The sequence below is a fragment of the Hyperolius riggenbachi genome, chromosome 2 (genome assembly GCF_040937935.1).
Source record: "Hyperolius riggenbachi isolate aHypRig1 chromosome 2, aHypRig1.pri, whole genome shotgun sequence".
Taxonomy (NCBI): Eukaryota; Metazoa; Chordata; class Amphibia; order Anura; family Hyperoliidae; genus Hyperolius; species Hyperolius riggenbachi.
Window position 1 is genome coordinate 155,190,215 of NC_090647.1, and position 9,902 is coordinate 155,200,116.

The 9,902-nt window shown below is 60.5% G+C and overlaps 16 non-coding genes and 33 pseudogenes across 16 annotated transcripts; all 49 read right to left on the minus strand.

The window, feature by feature from the left end:
* Window positions 1-49: 49 nt before the first annotated feature.
* Window positions 50-168, minus strand: LOC137551918 (5S ribosomal RNA; annotated as a pseudogene).
* Window positions 169-251: 83 nt separating this feature from the next.
* LOC137557949 (5S ribosomal RNA) lies at window positions 252-370 on the minus strand (annotated as a pseudogene).
* An 83-nt stretch (window positions 371-453) lies between these two features.
* On the minus strand, window positions 454-572 carry LOC137559092 (5S ribosomal RNA; annotated as a pseudogene).
* An 83-nt stretch (window positions 573-655) lies between these two features.
* Window positions 656-774, minus strand: LOC137557899 (5S ribosomal RNA; annotated as a pseudogene).
* Window positions 775-857: 83 nt separating this feature from the next.
* Window positions 858-976, minus strand: LOC137556116 (5S ribosomal RNA). The gene has a single exon (XR_011028778.1). It is a non-coding gene; the product is annotated as a 5S ribosomal RNA (ribosomal RNA).
* An 83-nt stretch (window positions 977-1,059) lies between these two features.
* Window positions 1,060-1,178, minus strand: LOC137556117 (5S ribosomal RNA). Its single transcript, XR_011028779.1, has one exon. It is a non-coding gene; the product is annotated as a 5S ribosomal RNA (ribosomal RNA).
* An 83-nt stretch (window positions 1,179-1,261) lies between these two features.
* Window positions 1,262-1,380, minus strand: LOC137557010 (5S ribosomal RNA; annotated as a pseudogene).
* Window positions 1,381-1,463: 83 nt separating this feature from the next.
* Window positions 1,464-1,582, minus strand: LOC137548596 (5S ribosomal RNA; annotated as a pseudogene).
* An 83-nt stretch (window positions 1,583-1,665) lies between these two features.
* LOC137559284 (5S ribosomal RNA) lies at window positions 1,666-1,784 on the minus strand (annotated as a pseudogene).
* Window positions 1,785-1,867: 83 nt separating this feature from the next.
* Window positions 1,868-1,986, minus strand: LOC137558703 (5S ribosomal RNA; annotated as a pseudogene).
* Window positions 1,987-2,069: 83 nt separating this feature from the next.
* Window positions 2,070-2,188, minus strand: LOC137549078 (5S ribosomal RNA; annotated as a pseudogene).
* Window positions 2,189-2,271: 83 nt separating this feature from the next.
* On the minus strand, window positions 2,272-2,390 carry LOC137556119 (5S ribosomal RNA). Its single transcript, XR_011028781.1, has one exon. It is a non-coding gene; the product is annotated as a 5S ribosomal RNA (ribosomal RNA).
* An 83-nt stretch (window positions 2,391-2,473) lies between these two features.
* Window positions 2,474-2,592, minus strand: LOC137558178 (5S ribosomal RNA; annotated as a pseudogene).
* Window positions 2,593-2,676: 84 nt separating this feature from the next.
* Window positions 2,677-2,795, minus strand: LOC137559285 (5S ribosomal RNA; annotated as a pseudogene).
* Window positions 2,796-2,878: 83 nt separating this feature from the next.
* LOC137549271 (5S ribosomal RNA) lies at window positions 2,879-2,997 on the minus strand (annotated as a pseudogene).
* Window positions 2,998-3,080: 83 nt separating this feature from the next.
* LOC137557475 (5S ribosomal RNA) lies at window positions 3,081-3,199 on the minus strand (annotated as a pseudogene).
* Window positions 3,200-3,282: 83 nt separating this feature from the next.
* On the minus strand, window positions 3,283-3,401 carry LOC137557476 (5S ribosomal RNA; annotated as a pseudogene).
* Window positions 3,402-3,484: 83 nt separating this feature from the next.
* On the minus strand, window positions 3,485-3,603 carry LOC137556121 (5S ribosomal RNA). The gene has a single exon (XR_011028782.1). It is a non-coding gene; the product is annotated as a 5S ribosomal RNA (ribosomal RNA).
* An 83-nt stretch (window positions 3,604-3,686) lies between these two features.
* On the minus strand, window positions 3,687-3,805 carry LOC137556122 (5S ribosomal RNA). The gene has a single exon (XR_011028783.1). It is a non-coding gene; the product is annotated as a 5S ribosomal RNA (ribosomal RNA).
* Window positions 3,806-3,888: 83 nt separating this feature from the next.
* On the minus strand, window positions 3,889-4,007 carry LOC137556123 (5S ribosomal RNA). Its single transcript, XR_011028784.1, has one exon. It is a non-coding gene; the product is annotated as a 5S ribosomal RNA (ribosomal RNA).
* An 83-nt stretch (window positions 4,008-4,090) lies between these two features.
* LOC137553154 (5S ribosomal RNA) lies at window positions 4,091-4,209 on the minus strand (annotated as a pseudogene).
* Window positions 4,210-4,292: 83 nt separating this feature from the next.
* Window positions 4,293-4,411, minus strand: LOC137549079 (5S ribosomal RNA; annotated as a pseudogene).
* An 83-nt stretch (window positions 4,412-4,494) lies between these two features.
* LOC137556124 (5S ribosomal RNA) lies at window positions 4,495-4,613 on the minus strand. The gene has a single exon (XR_011028785.1). It is a non-coding gene; the product is annotated as a 5S ribosomal RNA (ribosomal RNA).
* An 83-nt stretch (window positions 4,614-4,696) lies between these two features.
* LOC137556125 (5S ribosomal RNA) lies at window positions 4,697-4,815 on the minus strand. The gene has a single exon (XR_011028786.1). It is a non-coding gene; the product is annotated as a 5S ribosomal RNA (ribosomal RNA).
* Window positions 4,816-4,898: 83 nt separating this feature from the next.
* Window positions 4,899-5,017, minus strand: LOC137551074 (5S ribosomal RNA; annotated as a pseudogene).
* An 83-nt stretch (window positions 5,018-5,100) lies between these two features.
* LOC137550666 (5S ribosomal RNA) lies at window positions 5,101-5,219 on the minus strand (annotated as a pseudogene).
* Window positions 5,220-5,302: 83 nt separating this feature from the next.
* Window positions 5,303-5,421, minus strand: LOC137556126 (5S ribosomal RNA). Its single transcript, XR_011028787.1, has one exon. It is a non-coding gene; the product is annotated as a 5S ribosomal RNA (ribosomal RNA).
* An 83-nt stretch (window positions 5,422-5,504) lies between these two features.
* Window positions 5,505-5,623, minus strand: LOC137556127 (5S ribosomal RNA). The gene has a single exon (XR_011028788.1). It is a non-coding gene; the product is annotated as a 5S ribosomal RNA (ribosomal RNA).
* Window positions 5,624-5,706: 83 nt separating this feature from the next.
* Window positions 5,707-5,825, minus strand: LOC137558704 (5S ribosomal RNA; annotated as a pseudogene).
* An 83-nt stretch (window positions 5,826-5,908) lies between these two features.
* On the minus strand, window positions 5,909-6,027 carry LOC137557011 (5S ribosomal RNA; annotated as a pseudogene).
* Window positions 6,028-6,110: 83 nt separating this feature from the next.
* Window positions 6,111-6,229, minus strand: LOC137556128 (5S ribosomal RNA). Its single transcript, XR_011028789.1, has one exon. It is a non-coding gene; the product is annotated as a 5S ribosomal RNA (ribosomal RNA).
* An 83-nt stretch (window positions 6,230-6,312) lies between these two features.
* Window positions 6,313-6,431, minus strand: LOC137557477 (5S ribosomal RNA; annotated as a pseudogene).
* Window positions 6,432-6,514: 83 nt separating this feature from the next.
* On the minus strand, window positions 6,515-6,633 carry LOC137557585 (5S ribosomal RNA; annotated as a pseudogene).
* An 83-nt stretch (window positions 6,634-6,716) lies between these two features.
* On the minus strand, window positions 6,717-6,835 carry LOC137551919 (5S ribosomal RNA; annotated as a pseudogene).
* An 83-nt stretch (window positions 6,836-6,918) lies between these two features.
* On the minus strand, window positions 6,919-7,037 carry LOC137557950 (5S ribosomal RNA; annotated as a pseudogene).
* Window positions 7,038-7,120: 83 nt separating this feature from the next.
* On the minus strand, window positions 7,121-7,239 carry LOC137559093 (5S ribosomal RNA; annotated as a pseudogene).
* Window positions 7,240-7,322: 83 nt separating this feature from the next.
* LOC137557901 (5S ribosomal RNA) lies at window positions 7,323-7,441 on the minus strand (annotated as a pseudogene).
* Window positions 7,442-7,524: 83 nt separating this feature from the next.
* On the minus strand, window positions 7,525-7,643 carry LOC137556129 (5S ribosomal RNA). Its single transcript, XR_011028790.1, has one exon. It is a non-coding gene; the product is annotated as a 5S ribosomal RNA (ribosomal RNA).
* Window positions 7,644-7,726: 83 nt separating this feature from the next.
* LOC137558098 (5S ribosomal RNA) lies at window positions 7,727-7,845 on the minus strand (annotated as a pseudogene).
* Window positions 7,846-7,928: 83 nt separating this feature from the next.
* On the minus strand, window positions 7,929-8,047 carry LOC137558958 (5S ribosomal RNA; annotated as a pseudogene).
* An 83-nt stretch (window positions 8,048-8,130) lies between these two features.
* Window positions 8,131-8,249, minus strand: LOC137556131 (5S ribosomal RNA). Its single transcript, XR_011028792.1, has one exon. It is a non-coding gene; the product is annotated as a 5S ribosomal RNA (ribosomal RNA).
* An 84-nt stretch (window positions 8,250-8,333) lies between these two features.
* Window positions 8,334-8,452, minus strand: LOC137559115 (5S ribosomal RNA; annotated as a pseudogene).
* An 83-nt stretch (window positions 8,453-8,535) lies between these two features.
* On the minus strand, window positions 8,536-8,654 carry LOC137549731 (5S ribosomal RNA). The gene has a single exon (XR_011026848.1). It is a non-coding gene; the product is annotated as a 5S ribosomal RNA (ribosomal RNA).
* An 83-nt stretch (window positions 8,655-8,737) lies between these two features.
* LOC137557478 (5S ribosomal RNA) lies at window positions 8,738-8,856 on the minus strand (annotated as a pseudogene).
* Window positions 8,857-8,939: 83 nt separating this feature from the next.
* LOC137558852 (5S ribosomal RNA) lies at window positions 8,940-9,058 on the minus strand (annotated as a pseudogene).
* Window positions 9,059-9,141: 83 nt separating this feature from the next.
* LOC137556132 (5S ribosomal RNA) lies at window positions 9,142-9,260 on the minus strand. Its single transcript, XR_011028793.1, has one exon. It is a non-coding gene; the product is annotated as a 5S ribosomal RNA (ribosomal RNA).
* Window positions 9,261-9,343: 83 nt separating this feature from the next.
* On the minus strand, window positions 9,344-9,462 carry LOC137557129 (5S ribosomal RNA; annotated as a pseudogene).
* Window positions 9,463-9,545: 83 nt separating this feature from the next.
* LOC137556133 (5S ribosomal RNA) lies at window positions 9,546-9,664 on the minus strand. Its single transcript, XR_011028794.1, has one exon. It is a non-coding gene; the product is annotated as a 5S ribosomal RNA (ribosomal RNA).
* An 83-nt stretch (window positions 9,665-9,747) lies between these two features.
* On the minus strand, window positions 9,748-9,866 carry LOC137549664 (5S ribosomal RNA; annotated as a pseudogene).
* Window positions 9,867-9,902: the final 36 nt, after the last annotated feature.

A 9,902-nucleotide genomic window follows, 5' to 3' on the forward strand; every position in this document is an offset into this window, starting at 1 on the left:
GAGGCTTCCCACGCGTGCTCATAGCCATTGGGCCTCAAACCCAAAAAAACACCTGCAGCACCTGGGGTTCACAGCCGGTCTCCCATGCAGCTACTAACCAGGCCTGAAGCCGCTTAGCTTCCGCGATCTGACGAGAGCCGGCGCTTTCGGCTTTGTGTGGCCGCAGGCAAACTCCAAGGCGCCGTTTCGGCGCCTTGAAGGTGAGGCTTCCCACGCGTGCTCATAGCCATTGGGCCTCAAACCCAAAAAAACACCTGCAGCACCTGGGGTTCACAGCCGGTCTCCCACGCAGCTACTAACCAGGCCTGAAGCCGCTTAGCTTCCGCGATCTGACGAGAGCGGGCGCTTTCGGCTTAGTGTGGCCGCAGGCAAACTCCAAGGCGCCGTTTCAGCGCCTTGAAGGTGAGGCTTCCCACGCGTGCTCATAGCCATTGGGCCTCAAACCCAAAAAAACGCCTGTAGCACCTGGGGTTCACAGCCGGTCTCCCATGCAGCTACTAACCAGGCCTGAAGCCGCTTAGCTTCCGCGATCTGACGAGAGCGGGCGCTTTCGGCTTAGTGTGGCCGCAGGCAAACTCCAAGGCGCCGTTTCGGCGCCTTGAAGGTGAGGCTTCCCACGCGTGCTCATAGCCATTGGGCCTCAAACCCAAAAAAACGCCTGCAGCACCTGGGGTTCACAGCCGGTCTCCCATGCAGCTACTAACCAGGCCTGAAGCCGCTTAGCTTCCGCGATCTGACGAGAGCGGGCGCTTTCGGCTTAGTGTGGCCGCAGGAAAACTCCAAGGCGCCGTTTCGGCGCCTTGAAGGTGAGGTTTCTCACGCGTGCTCATAGCCATTGGGCCTCAAACCCAAAAAAACGCCTGCAGCACCTGGGGTTCACAGCCGGTCTCCCATGCAGCTACTAACCAGGCCTGAAGCCGCTTAGCTTCCGCGATCTGACGAGAGCGGGCGCTTTCGGCTTAGTGTGGCCGCAGGCAAACTCCAAGGCGCCGTTCCGGCGCCTTGAAGGTGAGGCTTCCCACGCGTGCTCATAGCCATTGGGCCTCAAACCCAAAAAAACGCCTGCAGCACCTGGGGTTCACAGCCGGTCTCCCATGCAGCTACTAACCAGGCCTGAAGCCGCTTAGCTTCCGCGATCTGACGAGAGCGGGCGCTTTCGGCTTAGTGTGGCCGCAGGCAAACTCCAAGGCGCCGTTCCGGCGCCTTGAAGGTGAGGCTTCCCACGCGTGCTCATAGCCATTGGGCCTCAAACCCAAAAAAACGCCTGCAGCACCTGGGGTTCACAGCCGGTCTCCCATGCAGCTACTAACCAGGCCTGAAGCCGCTTAGCTTCCGCGATCTGACGAGAGCGGGCGCTTTCGGCTTAGTGTGGCCACAGGCAAACTCTAAGGCGCCGTTTCGGCGCCTTGAAGGTGAGGCTTCCCACGCGTGCTCATAGCCATTGGGCCTCAAACCCAAAAAAACACCTGCAGCACCTGGGGTTCACAGCCGGTCTCCCATGCAGCTACTAACCAGGCCTGAAGCCGCTTAGCTTCCGCGATCTGACAAGAGCGGGCGCTTTCGGCTTAGTGTGGCCGCAGGCAAACTCCAGGGCGCCGTTTCGGCGCCTTGAAGGTGAGGCTTCCCACGCGTGCTCATAGCCATTGGGCCTCAAACCCAAAAAAACGCCTGCAGCACCTGGGGTTCACAGCCGGTCTCCCATGCAGCTACTAACCAGGCCTGAAGCCGCTTAGCTTCCGCGATCTGACAAGAGCGGGCGCTTTCGGCTTAGTGTGGCCGCAGGCAAACTCCAAGGCGCCGTTTCGGCGCCTTGAAGGTGAGGCTTCCCACGCGTGCTCATAGCCATTGGGCCTCAAACCCAAAAAAACGCCTGCAGCACCTGGGGTTCACAGCCGGTCTCCCATGCAGCTACTAACCAGGCCTGAAGCCGCTTAGCTTCCACGATCTGACGAGAGCGGGCGCTTTCGGCTTAGTGTGGCCGCAGGCAAACTCCAAGGCGCCGTTTCGGCGCCTTGAAGGTGAGGCTTCCCACGCGTGCTCATAGCCATTGGGCCTCAAACCCAAAAAAACGCCTGCAGCACCTGGGGTTCACAGCCGGTCTCCCATGCAGCTACTAACCAGGCCTGAAGCCGCTTAGCTTCCGCGATCTGACGAGAGCGGGCGCTTTCGGCTTAGTGTGGCCATAGGCAAACTCCAAGGCGCCGTTTCGGCGCCTTGAAGGTGAGGCTTCCCACGCGTGCTCATAGCCATTGGGCCTCAAACCCAAAAAAACGCCTGCAGCACCTGGGGTTCACAGCCGGTCTCCCATGCAGCTACTAACCAGGCCTGAAGCCGCTTAGCTTCCGCGATCTGACGAGAGCGGGCGCTTTCGGCTTAGTGTGGCCGCAGGCAAACTCCAAGGCGCCGTTTCGGCGCCTTGAAGGTGAGGCTTCCCACGCGTGCTCATAGCCATTGGGCCTCAAACCCAAAAAAACGCCTGCAGCACCTGGGGTTCACAGCCGGTCTCCCATGCAGCTACTAACCAGGCCTGAAGCCGCTTAGCTTCCGCGATCTGACGAGAGCGGGCGCTTTCGGCTTAGTGTGGCCGCAGGTAAAACTACAAGGCGCCGTTTCGGCGCCTTGAAGGTGAGGCTTCCCACGCGTGCTCATAGCCATTGGGCCTCAAACCCAAAAAAACGCCTGCAGCACCTGGGGTTCACAGCCGGTCTCCCATGCAGCTACTAACCAGGCCTGAAGCCGCTTAGCTTCCGCGATCTGACAAGAGCGGGCGCTTTCGGCTTAGTGTGGCCGCAGGCAAACTCCAAGGCGCCGTTTCGGCGCCTTGAAGGTGAGGCTTTCCACGCGTGCTCATAGCCATTGGGCCTCAAACCCAAAAAAACGCCTGCAGCACCTGGGGTTCACAGCCGGTCTCCCATGCAGCTACTAACCAGGCCTGAAGCCGCTTAGCTTCCACGATCTGACGAGAGCGGGCGCTTTTGGCTTAGTGTGGCCGCAGGCAAACTCCAAGGCGCCGTTTCGGCGCCTTGAAGGTGAGGCTTCCCACGCGTGCTCATAGCCATTGGGCCTCAAACCCAAAAAAACACCTGCAGCACCTGGGGTTCACAGCCGGTCTCCCATGCAGCTACTAACCAGGCCTGAAGCCGCTTAGCTTCCGCGATCTGACGAGAGCGGGCGCTTTCGGCTTAGTGTGGCCGCAGGCAAACTCCAAGGCGCCGTTTCGGCGCCTTGAAGGTGAAGCTTCTCACGCGTGCTCATAGCCATTGGGCCTCAAACCCAAAAAAACACCTGCAGCACCTGGGGTTCACAGCCGGTCTCCCATGCAGCTACTAACCAGGCCTGAAGCCGCTTAGCTTCCGCGATCTGACGAGAGCGGGCGCTTTCGGCTTAGTGTGGCCGCAGGCAAACTCCAAGGCGCCGTTCCGGCGCCTTGAAGGTGAGGCTTCCCACGCGTGCTCATAGCCATTGGGCCTCAAACCCAAAAAAACGCCTGCAGCACCTGGGGTTCACAGCCGGTCTCCCATGCAGCTACTAACCAGGCCTGAAGCCGCTTAGCTTCCGCGATCTGACGAGAGCGGGCGCTTTCGGCTTAGTGTGGCCGCAGGCAAACTCCAAGGCGCCGTTCCGGCGCCTTGAAGGTGAGGCTTCCCACGCGTGCTCATAGCCATTGGGCCTCAAACCCAAAAAAACGCCTGCAGCACCTGGGGTTCACAGCCGGTCTCCCATGCAGCTACTAACCAGGCCTGAAGCCGCTTAGCTTCCGCGATCTGACGAGAGCGGGCGCTTTCGGCTTAGTGTGGCCGCAGGCAAACTCCAAGGCGCCGTTTCGGCGCCTTGAAGGTGAGGCTTCCCACGCGTGCTCATAGCCATTGGGCCTCAAACCCAAAAAAACGCCTGCAGCACCTGGGGTTCACAGCCGGTCTCCCATGCAGCTACTAACCAGGCCTGAAGCCGCTTAGCTTCCGCGATCTGACGAGAGCGGGCGCTTTCGGCTTAGTGTGGCCGCAGGCAAACTCCAAGGCGCCGTTCCGGCGCCTTGAAGGTGAGGCTTCCCACGCGTGCTCATAGCCATTGGGCCTCAAACCCAAAAAAACGCCTGCAGCACCTTGGGTTCACAGCCGGTCTCCTATGCAGCTACCAACCAGGCCTGAAGCCGCTTAGCTTCCGCGATCTGACGAGAGCGGGCGCTTTCGGCTTAGTGTGGCCGCAGGAAAACTCCAAGGCGCCGTTCCGGCGCCTTGAAGGTGACGCTTCCCACGCGTGCTCATAGCCATTGGGCCTCAAACCCAAAAAAACGCCTGCAGCACCTGGGGTTCACAGCCGGTCTCCCATGCAGCTACTAACCAGGCCTGAAGCCGCTTAGCTTCCGCGATCTGACGAGAGCGGGCGCTTTCGGCTTAGTGTGGCCATAGGCAAACTCCAAGGCGCCGTTTCGGCGCCTTGAAGGTGAGGCTTCCCACGCGTGCTCATAGCCATTGGGCCTCAAACCCAAAAAAACGCCTGCAGCACCTGGGGTTCACAGCCGGTCTCCCATGCAGCTACTAACCAGGCCTGAAGCCGCTTAGCTTCCGCGATCTGACGAGAGCGGGCGCTTTCGGCTTAGTGTGGCCGCAGGCAAACTCCAAGGCGCCGTTTCGGCGCCTTGAAGGTGAGGCTTCCCACGCGTGCTCATAGCCATTGGGCCTCAAACCCAAAAAAACGCCTGCAGCACCTGGGGTTCACAGCCGGTCTCCCATGCAGCTACTAACCAGGCCTGAAGCCGCTTAGCTTCCGCGATCTGACGAGAGCGGGCGCTTTCGGCTTAGTGTGGCCGCAGGCAAACTCCAAGGCGCCGTTCCGGCGCCTTGAAGGTGAGGCTTCCCACGCGTGCTCATAGCCATTGGGCCTCAAACCCAAAAAAACGCCTGCAGCACCTGGGGTTCACAGCCGGTCTCCTATGCAGCTACCAACCAGGCCTGAAGCCGCTTAGCTTCCGCGATCTGACGAGAGCGGGCGCTTTCGGCTTAGTGTGGCCGCAGGAAAACTCCAAGGCGCCGTTCCGGCGCCTTGAAGGTGACGCTTCCCACGCGTGCTCATAGCCATTGGGCCTCAAACCCAAAAAAACGCCTGCAGCACCTGGGGTTCACAGCCGGTATCCCATGCAGCTACTAACCAGGCCTGAAGCCGCTTAGCTTCCGCGATCTGACGAGAGAGGGCGCTTTCGGCTTAGTGTGGCCGCAGGCAAACTCCAAGGCGCCGTTTCGGCGCCTTGAAGGTGAGGCTTCCCACGCGTGCTCATAGCCATTGGGCCTCAAACCCAAAAAAACGCCTGCAGCACCTGGGGTTCACAGCCGGTCTCCCATGCAGCTACTAACCAGGCCTGAAGCCGCTTAGCTTCCGCGATCTGACGAGAGCGGGCGCTTTCGGCTTAGTGTGGCCGCAGGCAAACTCCAAGGCGCCGTTCCGGCGCCTTGAAGGTGAGGCTTCCCACGCGTGCTCATAGCCATTGGGCCTCAAACCCAAAAAAACGCCTGCAGCACCTGGGGTTCACAGCCGGTCTCCCATGCAGCTACTAACCAGGCCTGAAGCCGCTTAGCTTCCGCGATCTGACGAGAGCGGGCGCTTTCGGCTTAGTGTGGCCGCAGGCAAACTCCAAGGCGCTGTTTCGGCGCCTTGAAGGTGAGGCTTCCCACGCGTGCTCATAGCCATTGGGCCTCAAACCCAAAAAAACGCCTGCAGCACCTGGGGTTCACAGCCGGTCTCCCATGCAGCTACTAACCAGGCCTGAAGCCGCTTAGCTTCCACGATCTGACGAGAGCGGGCGCTTTCGGCTTAGTGTGGCCGCAGGCAAACTCCAAGGCGCCGTTTCGGCGCCTTGAAGGTGAGGCTTCCCACGCGTGCTCATAGCCATTGGGCCTCAAACCCAAAAAAACGCCTGCAGCACCTGGGGTTCACAGCCGGTCTCCCATGCAGCTACTAACCAGGCCTGAAGCCGCTTAGCTTCCGCGATCTGACGAGAGCGGGCGCTTTCGGCTTAGTGTGGCCACAGGCAAACTCCAAGGCGCCGCTTCGGCGCCTTGAAGGTGAGGCTTCCCACGCGTGCTCATAGCCATTGGGCCTCAAACCCAAAAAAACGCCTGCAGCACCTGGGGTTCACAGCCGGTCTCCCATGCAGCTACTAACCAGGCCTGAAGCCGCTTAGCTTCCGCGATCTGACGAGAGCGGGCGCTTTCGGCTTAGTGTGGCCGCAGGCAAACTCCAAGGCGCCGTTCCGGCTCCTTGAAGGTGAGGCTTCCCACGCGTGCTCATAGCCATTGGGCCTCAAACCCAAAAAAGCACCTGCAGCACCTGGGGTTCACAGCCGGTCTCCCATGCAGCTACTAACCAGGCCTGAAGCCGCTTAGCTTCCGCGATCTGACGAGAGCGGGCGCTTTCGGCTTAGTGTGGCCGCAGGCAAACTCCAAGGCGCCGTTTCGGCGCCTTGAAGGTGAGGCTTCCCACGCGTGCTCATAGCCATTGGGCCTCAAACCCAAAAAAACACCTGCAGCACCTGGGGTTCACAGCCGGTCTCCCATGCAGCTACTAACCAGGCCTGAAGCCGCTTAGCTTCCGCGATCTGACGAGAGCGGGAGCTTTCGGCTTAGTGTGGCCGCAGGCAAACTCCATGGCGCCGTTTCGGCGCCTTGAAGGTGAGGCTTCCCACGCGTGCTCATAGCCATTGGGCCTCAAACCCAAAAAAACACCTGCAGCACCTGGGGTTCACAGCCGGTCTCCCATGCAGCTACTAACCAGGCCTGAAGCCGCTTAGCTTCCGCGATCTGACGAGAGCCGGCGCTTTCGGCTTTGTGTGGCCGCAGGCAAACTCCAAGGCGCCGTTTCGGCGCCTTGAAGGTGAGGCTTCCCACGCGTGCTCATAGCCATTGGGCCTCAAACCCAAAAAAACACCTGCAGCACCTGGGGTTCACAGCCGGTCTCCCACGCAGCTACTAACCAGGCCTGAAGCCGCTTAGCTTCCGCGATCTGACGAGAGCGGGCGCTTTCGGCTTAGTGTGGCCGCAGGCAAACTCCAAGGCGCCGTTTCAGCGCCTTGAAGGTGAGGCTTCCCACGCGTGCTCATAGCCATTGGGCCTCAAACCCAAAAAAACGCCTGTAGCACCTGGGGTTCACAGCCGGTCTCCCATGCAGCTACTAACCAGGCCTGAAGCCGCTTAGCTTCCGCGATCTGACGAGAGCGGGCGCTTTCGGCTTAGTGTGGCCGCAGGCAAACTCCAAGGCGCCGTTTCGGCGCCTTGAAGGTGAGGCTTCCCACGCGTGCTCATAGCCATTGGGCCTCAAACCCAAAAAAACGCCTGCAGCACCTGGGGTTCACAGCCGGTCTCCCATGCAGCTACTAACCAGGCCTGAAGCCGCTTAGCTTCCGCGATCTGACGAGAGCGGGCGCTTTCGGCTTAGTGTGGCCGCAGGAAAACTCCAAGGCGCCGTTTCGGCGCCTTGAAGGTGAGGTTTCTCACGCGTGCTCATAGCCATTGGGCCTCAAACCCAAAAAAACGCCTGCAGCACCTGGGGTTCACAGCCGGTCTCCCATGCAGCTACTAACCAGGCCTGAAGCCGCTTAGCTTCCGCGATCTGACGAGAGCGGGCGCTTTCGGCTTAGTGTGGCCGCAGGCAAACTCCAAGGCGCCGTTCCGGCGCCTTGAAGGTGAGGCTTCCCACGCGTGCTCATAGCCATTGGGCCTCAAACCCAAAAAAACGCCTGCAGCACCTGGGGTTCACAGCCGGTCTCCCATGCAGCTACTAACCAGGCCTGAAGCCACTTAGCTTCCGCGATCTGACGAGAGCGGGCGCTTTCGGCTTAGTGTGGCCGCAGGCAAACTCCAAGGCGCCGTTTCGGCGCCTTGAAGGTGAGGCTTCCCACGCGTGCTCATAACCATTGGGCCTCAAACCCAAAAAAACGCCTGCAGCACCTGGGGTTCACAGCCGGTCTCCCATGCAGCTACTAACCAGGCCTGAAGCCGCTTAGCTTCCGCGATCTGACGAGAGCGGGCGCTTTTGGCTTAGTGTGGCCGCAGGCAAACTCCAAGGCGCCGTTTCGGCGCCTTGAAGGTGAGGCTTCCCACGCGTGCTCATAGCCATTGGGCCTCAAACCCAAAAAAACGCCTGCAGCACCTGGGGTTCACAGCCGGTCTCCCATGCAGCTACTAACCAGGCCTGAAGCCGCTTAGCTTCCGCGATCTGACGAGAGCGGGCGCTTTCGGCTTAGTGTGGCCGCAGGCAAACTCCAAGGCGCCGTTTCGGCGCCTTGAAGGTGAGGCTTCCCACGCGTGCTCATAGCCATTGGGCCTCAAACCCAAAAAAAACGCCTGCAGCACCTGGGGTTCACAGCCGGTCTCCCATGCAGCTACTAAGCAGGCCTGAAGCCGCTTAGCTTCCGCGATCTGACGAGAGCGGGCGCTTTCGGCTTAGTGTGGCCGCAGGCAAACTCCAAGGCGCCGTTTCGGCGCCTTGAAGGTGAGGCTTCCCACGCGTGCTCATAGCCATTGGGCCTCAAACCCAAAAAAACGCCTGCAGCACCTGGGATTCACAGCCGGTCTCCCATGCAGCTACTAACCAGGCCTGAAGCCGCTTAGCTTCCGCGATCTGACGAGAGCGGGCGCTTTCGGCTTAGTGTGGCCGCAGGCAAACTCCAAGGCGCCGTTCCGGCGCCTTGAAGGTGAGGCTTCCCACGCGTGCTCATAGCCATTGGGCCTCAAACCCAAAAAAACACCTGCAGCACCTGGGGTTCACAGCCGGTCTCCCATGCAGCTACTAACCAGGCCTGAAGCCGCTTAGCTTCCGCGATCTGACGAGAGCGGGCGCTTTCGGCTTAGTGTGGCCGCAGGCAAACTACAAGGCGCCGTTTCGGCGCCTTGAAGGTGAGGCTTCCCACGCGTGCTCATAGCCATTGGGCCTCAAACCCAAAAAAACGCCTGCAGCACCTGGGGTTCACAGCCGGTCTCCCATGCAGCTACTAACCAGGCCTGAAGCCGCTTAGCTTCCGCAATCTGACGAGAGCGGGCGCTTTCGGCTTAGTGTGGCCGCAGGCAAACTCCAAGGTGCCGTTTCGGCGCCTTGAAGGTGAGGCTTCCCACGCGTGCTCATAGCCATTGGGCCTCAAACCCAAAAAAACGCCTGCAGCACCTGGGGTTCACAGCCGGTCTCCCATGCAGCTACTAACCAGGCCTGAAGCCGCTTAGCTTCCGCGATCTGACGAGAGCGGGCGCTTTCGGCTTAGTGTGGCCGCAGGCAAACTCCAAGGCGCCGTTCCGGCGCCTTGAAGGTGAGGCTTCCCACGCGTGCTCATAGCCATTGGGCCTCAAACCCAAAAAAACGCCTGCAGCACCTGGGGTTCACAGCCGGTCTCCCATGCAGCTACTAACCAGGCCTGAAGCCGCTTAGCTTCCGCGATCTGACGAGAGCGGGCGCTTTCAGCTTAGTGTGGCCGCAGGCAAACTCCAAGGCGCCGTTCCGGCGCCTTGAAGGTGAGGCTTCCCACGCGTGCTCATAGCCATTGGGCCTCAAACCCAAAAAAACGCCTGCAGCACCTGGGGTTCACAGCCGGTCTCCCATGCAGCTACTAACCAGGCCTGAAGCCGCTTAGCTTCCGCGATCTGACGAGAGCGGGCGCTTTCGGCTTAGTGTGGCCGCAGGCAAACTCCTAGGCGCCGTTTCGGCGCCTTGAAGGTGAGGCTTCTCACGCGTGCTCATAGCCATTGGGCCTCAAACCCCAAAAAACACCTGCAGCACCTGGGGTTCACAGCCGGTCTCCCATGCAGCTACTAACCAGGCCTGAAGCCGCTTAGCTACCGTGATCTGACGAGAGCGGGCGCTTTCGGCTTAGTGTGGCCGCAGGCAAACTCCAAGGCGCCGTTCCGGCGCCTTGAAGGTGA